General features: G+C 34.4%; 1 long non-coding RNA gene across 1 annotated transcript; it reads right to left on the reverse strand.

The window, feature by feature from the left end:
- Positions 1-287: 287 nt before the first annotated feature.
- LOC141538985 (uncharacterized) lies at positions 288-27,256 on the reverse strand. Its single transcript, XR_012481170.1, has 3 exons — positions 27,087-27,256; positions 9,456-9,536; positions 288-447 (listed from the first exon to the last, which is right to left on the reverse strand). It is a non-coding gene; the product is annotated as an uncharacterized LOC141538985 (long non-coding RNA).
- Between the last annotated feature and the right edge of the window lie 60 nt (positions 27,257-27,316).

Here is a 27,316-nt window from a genome sequence, read left to right on the forward strand (position 1 = left end):
AAGTCATTATTTAAAAGAATTTAGAGTGGTTTGGGGGACAGCACAGGGAGTTCCTGCCTTTACTCCACCATCTTGGCTCTGCCTCCTAAAGAACTCTTCTGAATATAATTCCTGAAACACTCCAAAATTACTGTCTCTTCCCTCCCCCCCACCCAGAGCATGTGTATCTACTTCTCCAGTCATTGTAATAATATGATGTAATGGGCTAGTTCTGACTCAAGCAAATTTCTTAGTGGTTTAGGTCTAAAATGGGAAGAAAATAAGAAACTCATAATCTGAAAACTAACAAAAAGCAGGAGAAAGTCATTCAGAGCAGGGAAGGATTATTAATCCAAGACAAATCATGGATTCAACTAATTATAGTTTCTCAGTATTGTTCATGCTGATGGTCTGTGGTTCAAAGCTTCAGGGAAGAGTCCAACTCCTTTTGTTCTGGATGTTTTGTACCTACATGACCAGTAATATGATCATGTTAATGGCTTAAACCTTAATCCTCTAAGCCAATCAAATATAAAGAACATTACCTATTCATGAAAAACTAGCCTAGGTGGTATGGGGTGAGAAATCTCTTAGGCTATTGCTCTCACATACGTGGGCTATATGGCATCAGTATGTATGTATTTCCATATTTCTCTTTCTCATGTTTGGGGTTATCATTTCTCTGTATTCCTAGCCTCTACCCAACCACTGCCATATCAAGTCAAATGATACATTGCTGTTATTAAGTCATTTTTCATTCATGTCTGATTCTTCATGATCCCATTTGGAGTTTCCTTGGCAGAGACTGGACTGATTTACCGTTTCCTCCTCCAGCTCATTTTTCAGATGAGGAAACTGAGGCAAAGAGGATTGACTTGGCCAGATCACACAACTATTAAGTGTCTGAGGCCAGATTTGAACTCACAAAGTTGAAGTGATACATTAATTCAGAGAAAAAAGTCATTTAATGAAATAGAAGAGCAAAATGCTACCACGATCACCCCAATTCAGCTTCCTTGATTCCCCAACCTGGAAAAAAAAGACTTATCAATTCAAATGAATGGTATAAGTAAGAGCTACACCGCCTAATCATTAATCATCAAAAATAACTAATAATTTACCTTCATTCACAGCTACAAGGTGAAAAACAATGTCATTGCTATTTTGCTTACTATACTTGCCGTATGATATATCACCTCCCCACCCCCTGCTGAGAATGCCCCCAAAACACCTATCCAATTAGAATTAATGTTAAACCAGGTTTACTTAACTGCAGTTTAGAACCTCATCTGTCACCCATTTTCCAGAGAAATTTGATTAGCCTAAAAAAAATCAAATTGTAGCATCTACTCCCATCCCCTAAGAATTTTTATTCTCTGTTTGTTATTTAGTCTTGTCCAGCTCTTTGTGACCCCTTTCGAGGGTTCTTTAGCAGAAATACTGGAGTGGTTTGCCATTTTCTTCTCCAGCTCATTTTATTAGTGAGGAAACTGAGGCAAACAGGAACAAGTGACTTGCCCAGGGTCACACAGCTAGTGAGTGCCTGAAGTCAGATTGGAATGTAGCATTTCCTGACTCTAGGACTCTATTTATCCTGCCACCTACCTGCCCTTTTTGTCTTGTGACTAGCATCAAACAATTAAGAAGGTTTGAGGGGGAGGGGTCTATATGATGTAATCTCAATTTTGACTATGTCATTTTTCTTGTTATCTTGTTTTTAAAAGACCCTGTGTGTCTTTATGCTATATCTTTGGTCATCAAGAGAGATCACTGACCCAAAGGATTGGTTACTGCTAGCCTAACTAACAAATTGATCATGCTCAGAACTTTGTCCTTCAGAATTTCTATCATCACAACATATTCAATTTTACCTATTTTATGATTATCTATTTGTGATTATCCCCATTCTTTTCTTTGCTAAGAATCCTGAGAGAGGAAATATATATTCTCACCTCTTTTCTGGAGCCAAAGTTGATCAATCAGTATTTACTGCATAGGGCTCAGTTTGGAGTTATCATTATTTTCATACATAATTATAGCATTTTATATATTGTTTTCCAAGTTTTGCTTACTTCATTCCGCATACTTCACACTTGAACACTGATTTAGGTCTTCCTTTATTTTTGTAAAGAGTATTTTGAAGTTGGATTTCCCTAAGCCTTATGTTTGTCTTGGATTAATTCCCAGATACTTCTTGCAATTTGTATTTACATTTAAAACAATGATTTTTCTCATCAATTCTTCTTGAATTTTTGTTATTAACATATAGAAATACTCATGACTTTTACGGATTTATTTTGCATCCTGATATTTTACTAATCCTCAAAATAAATTTCCTCACTGATTTAAGGGATTTCCAAGCAAGCCAATTTCTTGTATGTGGTGTAGGATAATTTTGTTTCTTTTTTGTTAATAGTTTTATTTCTTCTAATTCTTTATCTTATTTTATTGATACATCTAGCATTTCTGATACAGTCATATAATAGTGTAGAATTGATCTATGGTTAAATTTACTGAGAGGCAGGTAAGGTGGCTCAATGGATAGGGATTAGACTTGATGTCAAGAGTCATCTTCCTGAGTTCAGTTTTGGCTTCAGACAGTTACTAGCTATATGACTCTGGGCAAGTTATTTAAACCTGTTTGCCTTAGTTTCCTCATCTATGAATGAGCTGGAGAAGGAAATAGCAAATCACTCTAGTGTCTTTGCCAAGAAAAAGGCATCACAAGGAGTTGAATATGATTGAACAAAAAACTTATTGCTCATTTAATGTGAATAATGCTAGTTCATATAATGCTAGCTCACGGTTTTAGATATGTTCTTTTGATCAAATTAAATGCTCCACCCATAGTTGTGCTTTTTAGGATATTTTATCATAGATGAGAATTGTATTTTGTCTAAAGCTTTTAATTATGAGTTGTACCTTGATTACATCCCTTGATATAAATTTAATTTAGTCATAATGAATATTTTTGATATGTTGCTATAATCTTTAAAATTTCACATTAAAATTTCCACATCAAAATTAACTAATGATGTTGACCTCATTATCTGCTTTATCCTTTCATTATTTGAAAATCAGGATCATATTTATCTCATAAAAGGAATGTAGTAAAGTGCTTTTTTTCTAATTTTTAGAATAATATATGTAATATAAGGATTAATTGCTTTTTAAGAATTTGCCAGAATTTATTCATAAATAAATTCACCTGGAGTGGTTTCCCCCATACCTTTGGTGGCTCATTTATGTCTTGCTATGTTTTTCTTTCTGAGTTTAGGTTTCCTATTCTGTTCATTTGGATATTTTAATTTTTTTTTGATAAATATTGTGGAAGGAAACAATACTCTGTCTCAGCAAAAATCTGTCACACAGTTAGTTAATATGAAAGCATTTCTGCTTAGAGGAGCTTCAGACAGGAAGAGTTACATTTCTAAATTAGGATACCTTTTATCCCAAGCATCTTCCAATTTGTAATTTATAGGAATCACAGGGGCAGCTAGGTGGCGCAGTGGATAGAGCACCAGCCTTGAATTCAGGAGGACCAGAGTTCAAATGTGGTCTCAGACACTTAACACTTCTTGACTGTGTGACCCTGGGCAAGTCACTTAACCCCAGCCTCAGGGGAAAAAATAAAAATAAAAAAGTTTTATAGGAATCATGAAGCACAAAATGAAATTACCCAGTAAGCTAAAAGAAGTTTACACATGCAAAGATGAGTCAACAAGGACTCAGTCCTTAGGGCATGTGCAATATTTCCCTGTCTAGTACTAACTCGTGTGAAAACTTGGTGAGCCTGGTAAGAATACATCTGACTGTTTCCTGTAATCTTACTGTATGATGACAAAGCAAGAATTGTGATAAGATCCCATGTTGGGGATTTCTGCCCCACTTGGCTGCAATACAGTCACAAATGTATTTGCCTTTATTTCCTCTGTCTTTTGTGTTCATTTTTTTTTTTCTGATATTAGGACACATGGGGCCCACAGAAAACCATTTTAAAAAAATAATTTAATTTTTAAAAAACTTTAAATAATTTAATTAATTATTTAAATTGTTATATTAAAACAATAGTTTTAATTAATAAATTTAATAGCATGTTTAATATAATTGGTTTCCTTTGCAATCATATATATTTTATTTTATGCATTTAAAAATATTATTCTGAAAATAAATCCATAGGCTTTATTAGGCTATGAAAGGAGACCATAACATACAAAAAGGGATATGCTCATTCATCATGTCTTTGGTGAATGAGTATCTGGAGAAAATACAGATAAGAATATAACCTTATGAGTTTTGAAAGACAGAAAGAAGCATCAGAAGTCCTGCAAGACAGGTAATAGTCTGCTGGGAGCCAACTGGATTTGGTGAGGAACCAGCTAAAGGAAGAACATAAGTGATGTAGTCTAGCAAGAAATTAGCCCAGCTAAGGAAGTGACTAAGAAGTGACTTGTCTGTCCATCAATCAACTAAACTTGGCCAGGACTACATAGGTACAACTACACATAATTTAAGTTCAAAGGTTTTGATTTACCAGAGTTGTAATGTTAATCCTACATACTCTTGGAGAAAAATCTCTTCTTAAAACCAGCTATTTCCTTTTTAAAAAATCTCTTTTCACTATGGTCAATAATAATAAAGGAATACCTCTCTTAATTAAATTAATTGAATTTTTAGGATTTTTTTACAACTTCTTTTAATGTTTCAAATTTAATGTGATATTGGGTCAGCTTGGTGGTATAGTGGCTAGAGCACCAGCCCTGAAGTCAGGAGGACCTGAGTTCAAATCTGGTCTCAGACACTTAACACTTCCTAGCTATGTGACCCTGGGCAAGTCACTTAATCCCAATTTCCTCAGAGGGAAAAAAATTAATATGATACGTATACATTGCCTTGTTTATATGCATTTCTTTCTGAATTTCTTTCTGCTTTTTTCTAGGTTTAACTGATATTCTTTTCTTTCTAAAATTAAATTTATTTTTTTCAATTAGCAAAAACTTTTTTTCTTGGGGCAGCTAGGTGGCTTAGTGGATAGAGCACCAGCCCTGAAGTCAGGAGGATCTGAGTTCAAATCTGAACTCAAACACTTAATACTTCCTGGTTGTGTGACCCCTGGGCAAGTCTAATCCCAATTGCCTCAGCAAAAAAATTTTAAAAAGCCAATTTTTTTTTCTCTCCCTCCTACCTTCACATTAAAAAAGAAAAGAAAAGAAAGAAAGAAAAAAAGAAAAAGAAACTACTTGTAACAAATATGCCTAATCAAGCAAAGTTAATTTCAATATTAGTCATGTCTAAAAAGTGTATGTCTTAAGTCATCACCTGTGCCTGTCACTTTTTTGTCAGGAGATAGCATGTTTAGTACTTTGGAATTGTAGTTGATCATTGCATTGATCAAGAATTCTTATTTCTTTCAAAATCAATTTCTTTACAATGCTATTGTTATTGTATATGTTATGCTCTTGTGATTTTTTGATAATTTAATTTTTTTCTAACAATATTTTATTTTTTCAAATACATATAAAAATCGTCTTCAACATTCAGTTTTGCAAGACTTTGTGTTCCAATTTTTTTTCCTTCCCTCTTCTACCTCTCCATTCCTGGAGGCAGCAAGTAATCTGATATAGGTTAAATATATGCACACCTTTTAAATATCTCCATATCTTGTGATTTTTATTGCATTGTTCTTGATAAAGAATATTTAAAAGTTCTACATTTCTGCATATGCTTATAAGTAATAGTTGGTTTTTTGTAAATGTGTTATTATAGCAAAAAACATGTATATTCCTTTCTATTCTCATTCATTAATTGCCAGATTATCATTTATAACTTTTCTAAAATTGTATCTGTGTGCTTAACTTCTTTTTTATTTATCTTCTTATTATATTTGTCTAAATCTGGGAGGAATACGCTGAGATTCCCTAACTATTACAGTTTTGCTGTCAATTTTTGTCTATATAATGATTTTCTTTTTTCTTTCAAGTATTTAGATGACATGCTATGTGACATATCTGGATAGATATAGAATTAAATTATTGACATTATTTCATTATCTATGGTGTCTTTAACCAATGGCAATTTTTCCTTTGCTTTGTCTATCATCATGATTATTACTCTTTTAAAAAAATCATAAAATCCTGCTTTGGTTCTTCATTTTAATTTTATATGAATCTTTATGTTTTAAGTATGTTTCTTGCAAACAACATAGGGTGAGGGAAAAGAGACAGAATCTAACCAAAAAAAAATCCATAATATGTTATGATATGTTACTACTCTTCACCAAGTTCAAATCTAATCTCTTTATCTTTTATACTTCTTTGTTTTAATCTCCCTTTGATGATCAACCCTCTGAAGGTTTAGATGTTTTTTTTGGTTTTTTTTTTTTTTTTTTTTTTTCAAACTTTTATTTCTTCCGGTGGGTAGAGTTCCAAGCCTGTAGTCAGGGAGACTTCTCTTCCCAAATTCAAATCCAGTTTTAAACACTTGCTAGCTGTGTAATTCTAAGCAAGTCCCTGTATGTCTCAGTTTTCTCATCTATAAAATGAGCTAGAGAAGAAAATGACAAAATAGTCAAGTAATTCTGCCAAGAAAATCCCAAATGGGGTCATGAACAGTCGAACAAAACTGAAAATGATCAAACAGTGACAAAATTCCTTCCCTGACTATATCCTTTCCTTTCCAATAGTGATGTTGTGGGATGATCTGCTATGAATAACTTTGCTATTCTCAGCAATACAATGATCCACAGCTACTCTGAAGGATTTATGATAAAAAATGCTATCCATACCCAGAGAAAGAACTGATTGTGTCTGAATACAAATTGAAGGATACTTTTTAAAAAAACTTTATTTTTCTTGAGGTTTTTTTTGGGGGGGAAATCTATGCTTTCTTTCACCATATGACTTACGGAAATGTTTTGCATAACTTCTCATGTGGCTTTTTAAAGGGAGGTGGGAGTGGGGAGGAAGGGCGAGAACCTGGAATTTTAAGTTTTGAAAACAAATGTAAAAAATTATTTCATAGGTAACTGGGGAAAATAATTATGATTATGATAATGATAACCTACTATGTACTTTAATATTTTATACTTACATATGAATGAATGAATGAAAAGTCATTCACTAATGACTTTATTATAAATTTTTAAAAAGAGGTAGTTTTGGCTGTTAAGGGCAACATAAATAGGAGGGCCCAGTTGTAGGACACATGGAAAGGCCCAGTAGTCCAGAAGATCTATAGCAGGGCATTATTATGATCATTATCATTATTTATTATTACTTTCTTAGTGTTATGGACTCAATTTATGGTATCATTGATATAGGGAACTCCCAGGTAAGAAAGCTCTATCTATCAAGTAGGGTACTAAAAGAATCACATAGCTTTTGTGTATCAAAGGCAGGATTTAAACTCAGGCTTTCTTAGGCTTGAGACCAGCTCTCTTTTAAACTATCATACTACTTTATTATCATTAAGTATCATTATATTATAGAATTTTATTCTCATAATAGCCCAAAGAATTAAGTACTTTGTTTTTGTTTTTCAGTCATATCCAACTCTTTGTGATCTCATTTGGGGTTTTCTTGTCAAAATGCTAATTTGCCATTTCCTTCTCTAGTTCATTTTACAGATGAGAAAACTGAGGCAAACAGTGACTTTTCCAGGGTCAGTGTCTGTGGCCAGATTTGAATTCAGGAAGAGGAATCTTTCTGATTCCAGGCTTTATAGTCTATCCACTGTGCCAACTAACTGCCTTATTTAAAAGAATGCGCTCTTAATGTCATCGACCATAGGACTAGAGTCGGAAAATTATCATGCATTTTCTGCCCCCTCCCCAGCCATGCATGGCGCCCACTCCTTCTCTTTTTCTCATGTTTTCTTTTTTGGAGATCTCTTTAGTTCTTCTAGATTCTGTTATCATCTCTATACAGATGACTCCCAAATCTATATATTCAACCCTAGTCTTACTCTTGATCTCTTAACTGCTATCACCAGTATCACCTAACTGCTAGATTTATGGAATCATTGATATAGGGAACTCCCAGATAAGAAAACTCCATCTATGTGACTCTCTTCAGCAATGAGATGATTCAAATGAGTTCCAATTGTTTAGTGATGAAGAGAGCCATCTACACCCAGAGAGAGAACTGTGGGAACTGAGTGTGGTTTACAACATAGCATTCTCACTCTTTTTGTTATTATTTGCTTGCATTTTCTTTTGCTTCTCTTTTTCTTTTTTCCCTGGTTTGATTTGATTTTTCTTGTGTGGCAAGATAATTGTATAAATATGAAAGCATATATTGGATTTAACACATATTTCTACCATGTTTAACATATGTTGAACTACTTACCATCTAGGGGAGGGCATGGGGGAAGGAGGGGAAAATTTGGAACACAAGGTTTTGCAAGGGATAATGTTGAAGAATTGTCCATACGTTTTGAAAAATAAAAAGCTTTAATAAAGAAAAAAAACCTCTTTCAATGCAGGTTAGCATCTTTGTGCCTTCTCCACAATTTGGTCATAGAGACTTTCCTAGGGCATTTTGAAGGTAAGAGACTTACCAGAATCCATAGTCACTGTACACCCCCATACACATACCCATACAGACCATCAGCCTGTTAAACTCAACATGTCCCAAATAGAAGTCATCATTTCCCCCTAACATTCACCCTTCCCCCAAATTTTCCTATTTATCTTAAGAATATCACAATCCTTCCAGTCACTTGACCTAGTAACCTTTATTATTTCACTCTCTCTTACCACCTCCAATAGTTGATCAGTTGCCAAGTCTTATCAATTCTCTGTCAATAACACCTCTCACATCCATCCCCAACTTTCCATTTGCTCAGTTCTGGGCTAGTTGGATCAACTCCCAATTCCTTAGCACACAGCTGGATTCCATAATAATAATAATAATTTGATTGGCATTTGAAATAAGTTTGATTCAAAATAACTTTAAAGAAAAAAATAAAAGACATGGGCTAACTGCCTCTCTAAGCTAAAATACTTAGGTTAAAATAATCTAAATTAATAAAAATTGTTTCTGACTGCCTTGTGCCTTAAAAAAACAAAAAAAAAAACAAAAAAAAACAAAACACCCAACTAATGTTAGCATCTAGTTGTCTCTGTGACATGTCTGTTATCTTCTTAAATTTCATTAAGTAAGCTAAGGAGAAATTGAAATTTCCAGGGGTTCCCTGATCAACTCCAGTACTACATTCAAAATAAATATAGTTTTTCAAAGTAATCTCAATAGACTTTGGACAGAAAATGCCATTTGCATCCAGAAAAAGAACTAAGGAGACTGAGAACACATGCTATGTTCACTTCTTTTTTCTGTGCTTTTTAATCTCTCCCATGGTTTTTCTCTTTTGCTCTGATTTGTTTTCTCTCAACATGATTCATAAAGTAATATGTATTAAAAATAAATAAATTTGCCAGAAATAAATAAATAAATATAATTTCAAACAAAGGCCCATACCTGACAATCTCATCAATTTGATTCGAGAATTCATTAACTGGATCAAGGACTTTCTTAAACACGGCCTTCCTTCAACATATGCTGGGGAAAAAAAAACAGGAAAGAGTCATACCCCAGTGCATATAGAATTGAGATCTACTTACCCTCATTCAATAGACAGCATTTACTCAAGGACTTGTGCAATCTCCCCTCTATGTTTCTATGATTCTCCTCCATTGGCAGGTGTTTTCCAGTCACTGTTCTACAACAATGCTTAATTTGTTCCAATATCTTCCATCCTTGGCAAGTGACACAGGTCTTTCCCATTGCTGTCCAGAACTCCCTGGAGGCTCCTGGATGTCTCTGTCCTGTTTTTCTGCCTCATGATATTTGGCTCTCTTGCCATTGATGGTTTTAGTTACCTTATTTCTAGGACAACCCAAAAAGCCCGTTCTGTGAAGTGTTAGAGCTCCAACTACCAATGTTGCAGCTTCTTCATAAGCACAAGGCTAGAGAAATGTCTCTGGCTCTGTTAAAACCTCAGTTGTTTTCCACCCTGGTCCTACAGGCCACTTCTCTCTAGACAAAGGGGCCCTTCACTTGGTTGTGGCAATATCTCTTTCTTCAGTGACTCAAATGGTGCTTTGTTTTCTACTCTATGTTGCCTTATGTTGATTCTGCAGTTATTTGCCTCTTTGCTCTTTACGTTTTTTGGATTCTATGCATTGTGTCAGCACCTCCCACTGAGGCTTTTGAAGTTCAGAAAGACACTTTAGCTCCCTTTACATCCACCATCTTCCTCAAGGGAAACTGGGAAATATTATTCAAATTATCTTCATTTGGGGAATGACTAAGGATTGTGATAGAATACCATTGTGCTACAAGAAATGGGAAATACTACAAGAAAACGGGGAATGGCTGAACAAGTTGTGATATATTATTGTGATGGAATATTATTATGCTATAAGAAATGAAGAACAGGATGGTTTCAGAAAAATCTGGGAAGACTGATATGAACTGATACGAAGTGAGGGAGATAGAACCACTGTACACAGTAACAGTAAGATGGGTTTGATGATCAACTGTGAAAGACTTGACTATTCTGATCAAGAGAATGATTCAAGACAATTCCAAAAGATCCATGATGAAAAATGTTATCCATCTCCAGAGAGAGAACTGATAAGCAATGCAGATTGAAGCATACTTTTTTTAAACTTTATTTTTCTTAGGGTTTGTGTGTGTGTGTGTGTGTGTGTGTGTGTGTGTATCTTTTACAACATGACTAATATAGAAATGTATTGCATGACTTCATATTATGATTTTTATATTGCTTGCCATCTCAAGGAGTAGGGGAGGGTTGAGAGGAATGAAAAGAATTTAGAAATCAAAATTTTAAAAAATAAATGTTATATTTTTTACACATAATTGGGAAATAGTTAATGAAATTATATATACACACCTATATATATGTATACACACATATTACACACACACACACACACACACACACATACACACACACACACACATATTTTTTTTTTTTACATTACCCTTGACTATTTTTTTGATGATTTCAGAAGGGAGAGCAGAGGAAGTAAAAAGAGAAGATGGAGTTAGAAGCTCCTGGTATTTGTTCCTAGGACAAATATCTATTTTTGAGAGGGTTAATCCCTCACTATAGCAATGCCCTTCCCAAAATGTGGCACTTGATACTGAACACAATATCCAAGTGGTGTATTTCCAGAAGCATTAACACTTTGTTCATTCAGGACACTAAGCCTCTCAGTAAAATCTAAGATCAGTAAAATTTTTGTGGCTGAAGTTTGACTCCATTTTAGGTAACCAGAAAATGAATCAGTCAGGTAGACCTGAGTTCAAATTTTACCTCAGCCACTTACTAGGTGTATTAACAAGGACATATTATTTAACCTCTGTCAACCTTAGTTCCCCTCATCTGTGAAATGGGAACAATGATAGCAACTATCTCTCAGGATTGTTGTTGGGATAATATCACTTAGCAACAATAACAAATCTGTAAAATATTTTGCAAACCTTATGATGTTATAAAATTATTGATTGTTATTTAGCTGCTTCAATTTTGTCTGACTCTGTTATCCTGAGTCAAACAAACAGATCAAATATCTGTTATTTGGGGTTTTCTTGACAGAAACAATGAAGTAGTTTGTCATTTCCTTCTCCTGTTTATTTTACATATGAGGAAACTGAGGCAAACAGGGTTCAGTGACTTGGCCAGAGACATACAACTAGTAAATATCTGAGGCTGGATTTGAATTCAGTTTTCATGATTCCAGAGCTGGCACTACACTGATCATCATATTTAAAAAGAAACAAAACAAAACAATACCTAGATCTTTTTTATAAGAAATTTCCTAGTTGATTTTTGAAATTCAAGAGTAGAATTTTATACTTATTTCTATCAAGTTTTACCTGATTTCTCCATCTCTTTTTTTCTCTCTAATGATGAGATTTTTACATTGTGATTCAATCCTTGAATATTCTAGATATCCCTCCCAGCTTTGTTCCTTGTCCATTTATACATATCATGTCCCATTTCTGATATACATTCCCTCTTTAACTTCACACCTTATAATTCTTCTCTCTCTCTCTCTCTCTCTCTCTCACACACACACACACACACACACACACACATACACACACACACAATTGCTAGTAATCTCCCTTTCTCAAATTATTTGGCTTTATGCTTATCCATGTCCAACTTACTTATGTGTGTATAGGCCTACATTGGAAATATGACTACAGCAAACAAGTGAAAATTGAATAAAACAAGTCACATGAGTTTTTTTGTTTCCCAGTGCATATAAAATCTATGTTTATGCCATAATGTATTCTATTAAGTATGCAATAGTACTATGTTAAAAAATACTATATATATCTTAATTTTAAAATATTGCTAAAAAATATTAACCAGAATCTAAGCCATTAGCAAGTTGCAATCTTTTTGTTAGTGGAAGTTCTTGCCTCAGTGTCACTGGTTTCTGACTGATCAGGGTAGTGGTTACTGAAGGTTTGGGGAGATTGTAGCAATTTCTTATAATAAGACAATAATGAAATCTGTAATACTGATTAACTCTTCCTTTCACTTGAACTCTTAGAGGCCATTGTAGGGTTATTCATTGGCCTAACCAATATTGTTGTGTCTTAGGGAATAAAAAGGATTGAGGAGAGCAAGAAAGGTGGAATGGCAGGTTAGTGGAGCAGTCAGAACACAAACAATATTTATCGATTAAGTTCATCATCTTATAGGGGCACAGTTCATGCATGATACTCCAAAACAATTACAATAGTAATGACAAAGATAACTGATCACAAATCACATTAACAGATATAATAATGAAAAAGTTGGAAATATTGTGACAATTACCAAAATGTGACACATTCATAATGTGAGTATATGTTGTTGGAAAAATGGCACTGATAGATTCGCTTATCAACATAAACTTTTAATGGGGGGGAGGAAGAAAAACAAAACAAAACAACAATGCAGTATCTATAAAGGACAATAAAGCCAAGCACAATTAAAGGAGATAAACCAGAAAAATGTAAGCTCCTTGAGGGCAGGAATTTTTTTTTTGTCTTTATATTCCCAAGCCTAGCACAGTACTTTGCCTATAGTAAGCACTTTGGGGATGCATGTGGAATAGAATCTGCAAATTTAATTAACATGACACTTATATTCTCATTTGGGTTTTCTCATTTGTAAAAGGAAAGAGTTGGATTAGAGCATGGCTTCTTAAACTTTTTCCATTCACAATCTTTTCATCTGAAAAGTTTTTATACAATCCCTGGTATTTAAAATAGGTATACAAATCAAACATTTACTGATAACAAATCAGAGTTTCATGACTCCCAGATGCGGTTATGTGACAACATGGATCATGACCTACAGTTTAAGAAGCTTTGGACTAGAAAACCTTACTCCTTTCAGACCTCAAATACCATGATGATCAACAGATAAATAGATAGATATAGATCTAGTTATAGATACATATTTTAGCAGCAAAGAACAGGTCTCTATGGCCAGATTTGAACTCAGGACTCCAGGCCCTAGTGCTCTAGCCACTGCATCAACTAGCTAGCCCATCATCTTGTAGAAGGTTTCACTAATCAATAAAAACTTCTGGGAAAATCAGAAAGCAGTCTGACAGAAATTAGGTTTAGACTTATATTTCATACCATATACCAAGATGAAATCAAAATGGATATATGACAACCACACTCAGAATCACACAATATTTAACACTATGATTGTAATGGAATAGAATGTAGAGAATATGGTATTCTAAAAAGCAAATATATAGAGAATTAGAATCAAGAATAACTTTCCCAGTAAACTAAGTATAATCTACAGGATTAATCTATTTCATCTTCAATGACAAAGAGGACTTCTAAGCATTCTTGTGAAAAGACCAGAGATGATAAAATTTTTAAATACTAATATAGAACTCAAGAGAAAAATAAAAAGGTAAATATACAAATCACTGGAAAGGACTTTATAAGGATGAACTGTTTACATTATAAGTGGGGAAGAATGATAAGTTCTTTCAGAACACTAATGTCACTCGGGGTCATAGAGGGAGTCAAAGAAAATAGAAGACTTGAGTGGGGTTTATTACGCTTTGGTAATCTTAAAAGAAAAAAGGAAAAAGAAGCAGAAAGGGAAGGGTTTGGGGAAAATAGTCTCATTAATGCATTGTTGGTAGAGTAACGAACTGATGATGTAACCCTTCTGGAAACCAGTTTGAAACTATGTCCAATTCTGAAGGGTACAATCTCCTTGACCCAGCAATATCAAGCAATATCATTACTAACCTTATAGCCCAAGAAATCAAAGAGGTCAAGGACCCATGTGTACAGAAAGTTTTGTAGCAATGATTTTTATGGTGGCAAAAAAAACAAACAACAACAAAAAAAAAACAAAAAAAAAAACAACCAGAAACTAAAGGAATATCCATCAATTGGGGAATGGCATAGCAAAATATTACATTTTAATGTAATCACGGAATACTATGTATCATGCCATGCAAATAATAAAAGGGACAGTCTCAAAGAAACCTGGAAAGACTTGGATCAACTGATACAGAATAAAGTGAGCAAATCCAGAACAATTTATGGGATAGCAATATTGTAAAAAAACGAATGACTTTAAAAGATTTAAAAACTCTGATAAATTTAATGACCAACCTTGATGTCAGAGGACTGATGATGAACCTCTACCTGCTGACAGAAAGATAGATTAAATATACAGAATAAGGTATATATTTTTGGACATGGTCAATGAGGTAATTTGTTTTGCTGAACAATACATATTTTTTTTTATTTAATAGTTTTTATTTACCAAATATATGCATGGGTAATTTTACAACATTGACAATTGCCAAACATTTTGTTCTAATTTTTCCCCTCCTCAACCCCCCACCCCAGATGGCAGGTTGACCAATACATGTTAAATATGTTAAAGACAATACATATTTGTTGCAAGGATTTTGGTTTTCTTTTTTATCCTCCAGCAAGAGGAAGAGAAAATTCATTCTTATTATTTGGAAAAATAAAGTAAAATTTAATTAAAAAAAAAAAAAAACCTCCTACCCCCAACTTCTACCATTGGTGTCAATTTTTGAACTTTCCTTAACTCAGGAAGATCTGAGTTCTGGTCATTTGGACAATGGCCAAAAAAGGAATTGGTTTTGTATGAAAATTCTCATTTTTTAGAAGAGTTTAAGACTGTGATGTTTTATTTTTTTCCAATGGAGGGAAGGTAAAAATCAACTTTTATTCATTGAAAAATAAAATTTAATTAATTCACTTAAATGGAGCTCTTCCTCTTTGAAGTAGCTAGGTAGTACAGTGGATAGAATGCTGGACCTAGAGTACAAAGTTTATGATTATAGTTTTTTTTATTTACTTAAAAGTAATAATAGTAATGTCAATTTTCACACATCCTTGAAGAAACACCTTTCATCAAATTTATTATTACTCTTTAACCATTCTTAAGCATTCACCTTTCAGACCAAGGGGAAAAAAAAATCCTCCAGAGAACTTTGCAAAGATTAACAATATAAAAGAAATAATGGAAAGGAAGTGCAAAGGAAGGGGGATTAGCATCACTCAATCACAAACTAAACTACAAAGCAATTCAAACTAAGCTATAATAGCTATAATAAGCTATAAGCAATTATTTGATACTGGTTAAAAACAGACAGCTAGATGGCACAGTGGTTAGAATCAGGAAGAACTGAATTCAAATTTGATCACAGACATTTACTGTGTAGCCTTGGACAAGTTTACTTAACTCTGCCTCAGTTTTCTTATCTGTAAAATGAGTTGGAGAAGGAAATAGCAAACCACTCCAATATCTTTCCCAAGAAAACCCCAAATGAGGTCACAAAGACTGAAACTATGGTAAGGAACTATATGAGCAAAACTATAAAACACTTTCCACACAAAGTCACATCTAAGCAACTGGAAAAATATCAAGTGCTCTTGGATAGATCGAGCGAATATAATAAAGATGACAATACTCCCTAAACTAATCTATTTACTTAGTGTTATACCAACCAAACTCCCAAGAAACTATTTTACTGACTTAGAAAAAATAACAACAAAATTCATCTGGAAGAACAAAAGGTCAAGAATTTCAAAGGAATTAACGAAGAGAAAAACAAATGAAGGTGCCCTAGCTGTACCAGATCTAAAACTATATTATAAAGCAGTGAGCATCAAAATCATTTGGTACTGGCTAAGAAATGGAGAAGTTGATCAGTGGAACAGGAATTGTTCACAGAACAAAATAGCCAATGACTATAGTAATCTAGTGTTTGACAAACCCAAAGATCCCAGCTTTTGGGATAAAAATTCACTATTTGACAAAAACTGCTGGGAAAATTGGAAACGAGTATGGCAAAAAGCAGGCACAGACCCACACCTAACACCACATACCAAGATAAGGTCAAAATGTTCATGATTTAGACATAAATAATGATATAATAAACAAATTAGTTTACCTCTCAGATTTGTGGAGGAGGAAGGAATTTGTGACCAAAGAACTAGAGATCATTACTGATCACAAAATTATAGATAGATAGATAGATAGATAGATAGATAGATAATTCTGATTATATTAAGTTAAAAAGTTTTTGTACAAACAAAACTAATGCAGACAAAATTAGAAGGGAAGCAATAAACAGGGAAAATACTTTTACATCCAAAGAATCTGATAAAGGCCTCATTTCTAAAATGTATAGAGAATTGACTCATATTTATAATAATTTAATCCATTCCCCAATTGATAAATGGTCAAAGGATATGAACAATTTTCAGATAAAGAAATTGAAACTATTTGTAACCACATGAAAAGGTGCTCCAAATCACTATTGATCAGAGAAATGCAAATTAAAACAACTCTGATATACCACTACATACTTGTCAGATTGGCTAAGATGACAGGAAAAGATAATGATGACTGTTGGAAGGGATGTGGGAAAACTGGGACACTGATGCATTGTTGGTGGAACTGTGAATGGAGCCAACCATTCTGGAGAGCAGTTTGGAACTATCCCCAAAATTGCATGCCCTTTGATCCAGCAGTGTTACTACTGGGCTTATATCCCAAAGAGATCTTAAACAAGGGAAAGAGATCTGTATGTATAAGAATGTTTGTGGCAGCCCTTTTTGTAGTGTCCAGAAACTGGAAACTGAATGAATGCCCATCAACTGGAGAATGGCTGAATAAATTGTGGTATATGAATGTTATGGAATATTATTGTTCTATAAGAAATGACCAGCAGGATGATTTTTGTGAGTCTTAGAGACACTATCATGAACTGATGCTAAGTGAAATGATCAGGACCAAGAGATCATTATACACTTCAACAACAATACTATGTGAGGATCAATTCTGATGGACATGGCTCTCTTCAACAATGAGAGGATCCAAATTAGTTCCAATTGATCAATGATGGACAGAATCAGCTACACCCAGAGACAGAACACTGGGAACAATGTGGACTACAACATAGCATTCTCACTCCCTCTGTTGTTATTTGCTTGCATTTTGTTTTCTTTCTCAGTTTTTCTTTTCCTTCCTTCTTGATCTGATTTTCCTTGTGCAACAAGATAACTGTATAAATATGTATACATACATTGGATCTAATGTGTATTTCAACATACTTAACATGTACTGGACTACCTACCAGCTAGAAGAAGGTGGGGGGAGGAGGGGAAAATTTGAAACAAAAGGTTTTGCAAGGGTCAAGTTGGAAAAATTACCCATGCATACGCTTTGTAAACAAAAAGTTTTAATAAAAAAAGATATACATTTCTAAAGTCATAACCAATGTATGAATTTATTTTATTTGATTATTTCTATTTGCAACAAATTTTAGGGCTTTTTTAAATGAGGCTTTAGGAAATAAGAAGACTAGTAATAATGATGCCAAAACAAGAACAAAAGAAAAGACAATGTAGCATTAAAAAAACAACAACAATATAGAACAGAAGTAAGGTTCAAAGGCAGATAGAGACAAGTAATTTTGAAAATGATATATTGGCTATATTTATTTTTTTTAAAAGAGCAATTCACATAAAATCTTTCTCTTCTGGGCATATATAAATAATAAAGTAAATAAATATACATGAATGAATAGAAGAAAATGTATTTAAAAGTAGCTTAGGAGGGGCAGCTAGGTGGGGCAGTGTATAGTAGACCAACCCTGAAGTCTGGAGGACCTGAATTCAAATTTGATCTCAGACACTTAATTCCTAGCTGAGTGATCCTGAGCAAATCACTTAATCCTAATTCCCTCAACAAAATAAAAAAATACAAGTAACTTAAGAAATTGAAAGATTAAGTGCCTAGTAAATTGAAATAGGTTAAAACCAGGATGTCAACGCAAGTCCTTCTGATCTTCTGATTCTATTCAGTAGGTCAGGCTGCCTCATTTTGAGCAAATGCTATTTTTTTTAAGCTCTCTCTCTCTCTCTCTCTCTCTCTCTCTCTCTCTCTCTCTCTCTCTCTCTCTCTCTCTCTCTGTCTCTCTCTCTCTCTCTCTCTCTCTCTCTCTCTCTCTCTCTCTCTCTCTCTCTCTCTCTCTCTCTCTCTCTCTCTCTCTCTCTCTCTCTCTCTCTCTCTCTCTCTCTCTCATTCTTTCCTTCCTTCCTTTCTAACTGGGTCAAAAGTAAATTCAAGAGAAATTTCCCTTTCTTGAATTGAAGAAAGCATTCCCTCCTTAGTAAACAAGATTGAGTCTCTTAGTCTCAGGAAATTCTGTTCCCTCTCTAAACTTGAATCAATCTTCCCTTAGAAATTGATTAGGCTACTTATTCCTTTGAAATCTGAGGACTTGAGAACTAGACTTTGTCTCCTTGATAATGATTAGGTTTTTCATTCAGGTGAGACCAGTGACTTCAGCCCAGGATACTGAAATATCATTTCCTAAAAATTCCTAAAAGACAAACCTTAGAGAAGTCTTTACAAATCTGGTCCTTGATATTCTGACCAAATTTAATTTTTCATCTTGTTTCTTTGTTACTTCTCTATGAATTCTATGTTTGGGCCAAATTGGATTACTAGCTATTTCCTAAACTCATCATACTCCTCTCTGAGTCCCTACAAGCTGTCTTCCACACCTGAAAGGTATTTTTTATCCCTACCTTTAGCTTCCAGAAAGAAGCTCATTAGGGGTCACTTGCTTTATTTATGGAACCAGAGAATTTCTGAGTTTAGGAACCTCACAGGCCCTTTGATCAACTAATATCAGAACAAAAAAAAAAAAATCCTTTTTTTTTTTTAAACTACAGAACATTAAGTAATTAACTGTCACTAATGAAGGGAGTCTAAATCATACTTAATTTTAATTTGTAATTTCTTCAATTGATATACACTCTGTATACTAGCAGAGAATCTTTGAAAATTGTGGTCAATCTAATGATGAAAGCTACACTGATCTTTTGAAAACAAATATGCACATCATCATCAGGTCTATTTTTCCTGCTAGGGATTATAATCATCCCACCTCACATTTAGTGTACAAGGAATTTTAATGGCCCTTCTTCTTAAGATCTTGCAGCTGGTTAAGTGGATAGAGCATAGAGCTTGGAATTAGAAAGACCTGAGTTCAAATGGGGCCTCAGATTCTAGCTTTTTAATTCTTGGGAAAGTCACTTAAGTCTACCTCAGTTTTCCTTTTTCCTGTAAAAGGAAATGGCAAACCACTCTAATGTCTTTGCCAAAAAAAAATAAAATAAAATAAAATCCAAATAGGGCCACAAAGAATCAGATATGACTGAAATGACCAAACAACCATAGCTCATCTTATGGTATACCAGACCAATTCTCCACCTGGAACCCCAAGATAACTTTCCTACTCCCTCCAACTATTTTCAACTCCTATTTATGTATTATCTTTTCTCCACTAGAATGTAAGTTCTGCATTATCTTTTGTTTTGTTTATATCTGTATTCTGAAATTTTAATACAGTGCTTGATATATAGTAAGGTTTATTAAATGCATTATCTATCTTGGTCCCTTATTAATTCCAAGAAGAAAAGCGTGATTGTAGAAGTTGGAACTTTCCTAATACCACATAAGTTTACTATTAAAGATAGTGTGCCTTTTCCTGGAACAAGGCTCATACTTACTACCATCCTTGACATTTTTAACTAGCTGGGAGGGGGAATCAATCAATCAATAAGTATTTATTAAATGCCTATTATGTGCTAGGCACATTTAAGGGGAGGGAGGGAATGACAAATACATACACACACACACATATAATCATGAATATAAAGTTAATTATTATATTCATGTAATTAACATATAAAATGTTAAATATAATAAATTTGTTATGCTTATATTGTATTATTTAAATTGTATATTATATATCACAATACACTATACATTATAAAATATAATTATGTTATATATTATAAAAAAGTCTGATAAATTTCTGTATATATGTATATATAACATATAATTATGTTACATAATTAAATATGATGTGTTTATCACATGTTACCTAAAGCAATGGAATAATTAGGGAATCAAGAAAATGAGTCTTCCTGAATTCAAATCTAGCCTCAGATACTGGTAATGTGACACGGGCAAGTCACTTAACCTTATTTGCCTCAGTTTCCTCATCTGTAAAATGATCTAGAAAAAGAGTCAGCCTTCAAGAAAAATAGGCATGATTGGAAAAGTAATGGGTTTAAGAGGAAACATGAATTCTGTTTTAGTCATGTTTTGTTTAAGAGGTTCCTGGAACATTGGGTTTGAAAATCAAACAGATGATTAGTAATGGAAACTCAGGAGAGAAACTGAGGCTACATATAAAGAACTGGGAGCCATCTTCACAGAGACAATAGTTAATCTGTGGGAATTGGTGATGTTACCAAGAGTAAAGAAGAAGAATGGGGCCCAGGATATATAACCCTGAGAAACACTCACAGATAAAGGATATTTTATGGATGGTAAGCCATCAAAGGAAATTAGGATATGGTCAGATAGATAGAAGTCAAATTCAGTAGAAGTCAAATCCGGAAATAGTATTTCAAAAACCCAGAGTTGAGAGTATCCAGGAAGAAAGGATAGTCAATTTTATGGAAATTTTTTGTATAACTTCACATGTGCTTTCTTTTTTTTTTTTTTTTTTTTTTTCATTTTCTGAGGCTGGGGTCAAGTGACTTGCCCAGGGTCACACAACTAGGAAGTGTTAAGTGTCTGAGACTAGATTTGAACTTGGATCCTCTTGAATTCAGGGCTGGAGCTCTATCCACTGCGCCACCTTGCTGTCCCACATGTGCTTTCTTAATAGAAGTTGGAGGTGGGGATAAGGGAGAGAATCTGGAACTCAAAAGTTTTAAAAACAGATATAAAAAAATTTATTTTAAATGTAACTGGGTAAAAATGTTAAATAAATAAAAGAAAAAGGGTATTTAATTGTATCAAATGTAGATGTCAAAAAACAGGTTGAATGACTAATGTGGAAATATGTTTAACATAATTGTACATGTAAAACAAATATCTGATTGCATGCTGTCTTGGGGAGAAGGAATGGAAGGAGAAAAATTTGGAACTCAAAATTTTATGAAGATGAATGTTGAAAACCATCTTTACATATAATTGGAAAATCAAATACTATTAATTAGGAAAAAACTCGGAAAGGTTGAGAAGGCTTAGCACTAAGAAAAGACCAACAGATATGGCAATTAATGGCACAGGTTACTTTGGAAAGTGTCAATTAAGTGATTAGGTCAAAAGCCAGAATGCAAATGGTTAAAAAATGAATGAAAGAAGAAGAAATGAGAAAGTGAGGATAAACATCAATATTTTCTTTTTTTTTTTTAAATAATAGTTTTTTTTTTATTTTCAATTTACATAGAAATAGTTTTCAACATTCACTCTTGCAAAAGCCTTGTATTCCAAATTTTTCTCCTTCCCTTTCCCCCCCATCCCCTCTACTAGACAGAAGTAATCCAATATATATTAAACATGTACAATTCTTCTATACCTATTTCCACATTTATCATACTGCACAAGAAAAATCAGAACAAAAGGGAAAAGATGAGAAAGAAAACAAAATGTAAGCAAATAACAATAAAAAAAGTGAAAACACTATTTTATAAATCACACTCAGTCCCCATAGTTCTCTCTGCGTACAGATAGATGGCTCTCTCCATCCTAACTCTATTGGAATTGGCCTGAATCACCTCACTTTTGAAAAGAGCCAAGTCCATCAGAGTTGATCATCACATCATCACATAATTTCACAATGTTTTCAAAGGAGTTTGAGAAAAGGAAAGACATAAGCTAATAGCTAAAGGGGATTTTAGCTTATTTTTTTGAGACTTACATGTTTAAAAGTAATAAAGAAACCAGTTGATGTGTGTTTTAAAGACACAAAGAGGGTCAGAAACTCTTTGAGCTGACCACCTAATTCAAGCACCAACGAAGACACTTTGATAGGAAGCTCTGAGGTGAGGTCCTGGTCCTCGAAGGAAGAAGGGCAATAAGAGGGCCAAAAGAAACACTCCCAAGACTTGAAGTTTGCAACTTGTGGTTGTTATCCCTAAGGGAAAGTGGCTCTCCAGTATTTTAACTGACTGGTCTGCCCCAAATCAGGTTAGGGATACTTGGGATACTAAGTATTCCTCCCCATTTGCTTGGGGTCATTCTAGCCAAATATTTCCTTGAAAAGAAGCAGACAACCTTATTCCCATATACCTGCTCCAGAAAAAACCAACAACCCTGAAACTTGTATCTGATGGAATAATGATTAATACACTCGAAATGATTATTCCATTCGAAATGCTCTGAAATTTAGTCAGAAGACTACAAACAATAGAAAGGGGGTAGCCAGCAAAATAAATGTTAGGTTAGGCAAAGAAGTTCTTAATTTTTTTAGCTAGACCACAAATAAGCCCAAGAAATGAGTAGCCTTCAGGACTCTATGTTTAGAAGATCCCATAAGAAGGTGTTCATGTCTGAGGCTAGATTTAAACCCAGGTCCTCCTGACTTCAGGGCTGGTGTTCTATCTACTAATAAATATTCTTGGGGGAATTATTAGGAAGAAACCAAAGAAGAAGGGGGGTGGACAGGGAGAGAGAAGGGTGGAGAGATTAAGAGAGAAAGGGAGAGAGGGCAAGACACCTGGGGAGCAACAATGATCAGTGTGGTACTATAATGCTCAGTGCTTAGTGCTCAGGTCAACCCAAGTCCCCCGAGGCTCTGAGCTCCCTAGCACTTGGGCCTGAGATGACATAGGAAGCCCTGAAGATCCATTATTGTGCACTTCCAAGAATTAGAAAGGTCTAATTCTCAGAGGTACAGGTTGACACATGAGCCCAGTTAATGTAGGGGGAGGCCAAGTAAGAGCTAACCACTTCACTACAATAAAGTACAGCAGGCCTTGACAGAAAGTCCAAGTTAAGAAATAAAGCTGAAAAAAATGAGCAAACCATCAAAAGGTGATACTAATTAGTGTAAAAAATCATGGTAGATCTAAAGATCAGTACAAATCTAGCCTAGAAAAGCAATTCTATAACAACTGCAAGCAGAAACTCAAAGGAAAAAATGGATTTTCCATAAGGACTCCATGAATATCTAGAAAAAATAAAAACTAACATTAAATCTCTGGAGAAAAGAATTGGAAGGAAAATTAATAGATTAAGAGTGAAAGTAGTAAAATTACTTCCTAAAAACTAGAATAAACCAAAAAAAGTTAACAACAAAAGATTAAAAGTATTAGAACAAAATCAAAAAATTGAGGAAAATGCAAGCTGATATAAAAAACTGACTTAGAAAACAAATCAAAAAGAGATAATTCTTATGACACTGAACTTTCTGAAAGACAGGATTTCCCCCCCCCCCCAAAGCCTAGGCACTATATTTCAAGAAATCACTTATTAAAAGAGTAAAGTGAAGACAAAAAGAACCCACCAATCACTTCCGGGAAAATATTTTTTAAAAGGACAAATCCTAGAAATTTCCATGGTCAAAATCTAGAATCCCTATATCAAAATAAAAATATCGCAAACATCCAAAAGGAAACAATCTGAACACCAAAGAACTACAAACAGGATCACACAAGACCTGATAGCTTCTATAATTTAGGGAAGATCTTGGAATACAATATCCCAAAAGGCAAAAAAATGGATTTACAACCAAGAATAATTTACCTGTAAATTTCCTAAAGGGAAATTGATTTTTTTCCATATTTCAAGCATTTTTGATGAAAAGACTAGAGCCAAGTAGGAATTTTGAAATAGTGGCATCAGAGTCCAGAGAAACCTAGAATACTAAACTTAGTTCAGCAAATGGAAGGAGTTATATAATGATACAGTACTAATGCTCCAATAGGAAAAGAAACTGTATACTTTTTAGAATCTTAATATCTTGAGAAAATATAGCAGGAGTTAAATTAGAAAAACAAACTTGACTGTATATTGTTTTGTTTTAAAGATTTTTAGGAAAAAAGATGATAGAATAAAAAGAAGATTCTACACTATACTAGTGTAGAAAGGAGAAAGAAAATGGGTGAAATTAGATATTTCCTATCATTGATATGCATTTAAAAAATACAAAAGTGTTAAAAGGAGTGGTTATCAGTTAAACCTTACTTTTATTGGAAATAGACAAAGGAGGGTTGAACAAATACACAATGCAATTTTTCTTTTTGTAGAAATATGTTAAATTCAATAGGGAAACAAGAAGGGGGGGAGTATATAATTTGAGGTTAAGAGGAAGGATGATAGCAAGGAAGGAACTCTTACAAACAAAACAAAATTTCCAATTCTAAGAGAATATTAAAAGGGGGTAGCAGAGGAGCGGGAAAACAGAACAAGAATTTAAGGGTGTGCCCAGCAATTAGGGAATGCCTAATTATTACTGTTAAAAAAAAAAAAAAAAGACAAAAAAAGATGATTTCAGAGAAATCTGGATAGCATGAAGTGGTACAGAACCAAGAGAATGATTTGCAAAAGGACAATAACATTATAAAGGAAAACAACTTTGAAAGACAGGAACTCTGAATCAAAGTAATGACCAACTATATCTCTTAGAGGAGCAATCAAAAAAGCATATTACCCACCTCCTAACTGAGATATTAGACTAACAAGGCAAAGGCATATTTTTGGATATGGCTATTAAGATTCATTTTGCTTGACTATGCTTGTTCATTGAGGGTTTTTTTTTCCCTTGGACCTGGGATGACTAAACTGTATAGGGGCAACAAAGTTTAGCAAAAGTGATTTTTTAAAAAAGTGCACTGGAATTTTTTTTTTTTTACAAGTTTTGTAGAAAAGGAAATTCATAAGAAAGCACAGACAAACCAGTTTTGAAATTAAAATGTGGAATTTATTATGTACTTTAAAAAACAGTCTGAAATAGAGATTCATGGGTTTGTGTTCTGCCATGTATATGGAAACTTTAACTTTTTTAATATTTAAGGATAATGAAAACAAAAAAGTAAAATTCAGTTTTCAAAAATCCACAAATTTTGTTTGTGTACATTTCATTTGCATTTCTCTGCCTCCACAAGCAAACTGAGAGGGATTATCTGACCAGACCATCATGCCCATTACAATAAAAATGGAAATGAAAGAAATTGAAAAGGGGAAGAAAAAAATCGACATCATGCTTTAACCTTTTATTATATTATATAACACATGTACATGTTGCTTCTATCTCCTATAGCAGAATATAGGTTCTATGAGGGGTAAGCAAAGCTTAAAAAAAAAAAAAAAAAAAAAAAAAAAAAAAAAGCTTTGTTTCCCTACTACTTTTCCACATAGTAGAATGAACTGCAAAATTTCCAGAATTCCTCCAGCCTACTAACCTGCTTAGGCTTTAATACAGATAAGTGAAGTAGTGAGTGCCTAGAATGCTGCTGGACTAAGTCAGGAAAGCCTGAGTTCAAATTTGACTTTAGGAATATAATTACTGCATGATTCTGAGCAAGTGTCATAATTTCTCTCATATGAGGCATTTGAACTTAATGATATTAAAGGTTCCTTCTAACTCTAATATTGGAGCTTTTGAATTAAGTTAATATCAATTGCCTGTTTTTACTATTATAATCAATGAAGAATTTCAGTACTTTTGATTTTGTGGGCTGCATTTGAAACAATAAGGAGCCATTTGGAAAATTTTTAGACAGCCTCAAGCTTAGTCAAAAGTCCAAGCTAGGAAGATAGAAATACTAAAGTCCTATAATTTTGCTCAGTGTCTTTCAAGCCAGGAATCCTGGAGGTTGAGAAGGGAGCAGATGGAGAGAATAGTATTGCTAGGGGAGGAAGGGTTGTTTCAGGCTGGGTGCAGTTGGGTTCAAATCTAGATTCCCTGCTATTCACTTCCTACCCTCAAAGGAAGGCACTGGACATAAACAAAACAGCCTGCTTCCAAATGGGAAGGGAGCCATCTTCGACTTCTGTCAATAAAGGAATAAAAAAATCCATAATTGCCGTTCCTATAAGTCGGGAGCACATAACTTCATTCCAAAGTACTTTACATAATAGCCTCTTGGCCCAGCAGCATGCAAATGCAGGCCAGGACAACCAGGACACAGGCTTCCAGATCTAACTCTAAGGGAGGTCTTGGATCTCAGTTTTTTTCTGTATAGTGGGGGAAGGAGGAAGGAAAGCCCATTGCATTCTCACTTTCCAAGGCCCTTTCAGGTGGAAATAACATCTGTAATATACTTTTGAGTACAGAGAACACATCTAGTGCATTCACGATATCAACGATCAAAAAGCACTGATTGTTTACTGAGTTCTAGGCACTAGGGATAATTTCCTAAATGAAATAAACATTACTCAAAAGAATACAGCACAAATTTTGGACTGAGCTCTCCACCTCGATTATGTAAGTAGTCAGTTGTGTGATGAGCTTATTCTCGGAAAGTATTTTGAATCTTCCCTGGAAACAGGAGGGAATACACAAGCGTCTGACCAACCCCCTAAACACATGCTTTGTGGGTGAGAAAAGCAACTTTATCCGCACAAGAGTGTATAAGGATGCTGGGCGAGCCTGGCAGCCCTCTGCCCGGGAAGATGGCGCTGCTGTGGGGGGAAAGCAAACCCCCTCCCCCACTTCTCACCCACGCATTAGGGCTAACCTCGTAGGGTAACGCGGCTTCCTCTCCTAGCCGGCCCCTCGGGTTTCCAGGGCTTGATGAGCCACTTCCTCTGTGCAGGGGAGAGAAACCAACAGCTAGCATAAACCTCCGGGGGGGTGGGGGAGGGAGAGCCGAAGCGCCCCCACCCTCTTACAACTCCCTCCTTGGATAAACTCCTAAGCGCAGGAGGGGCAGTAAAAGCTGAGAAATGCCTCCTCCTTCCCTCCCCG

Source organism: Sminthopsis crassicaudata, chromosome 4 (assembly GCF_048593235.1).
Source record: "Sminthopsis crassicaudata isolate SCR6 chromosome 4, ASM4859323v1, whole genome shotgun sequence".
NCBI lineage: Eukaryota > Metazoa > Chordata > Mammalia > Dasyuromorphia > Dasyuridae > Sminthopsis > Sminthopsis crassicaudata.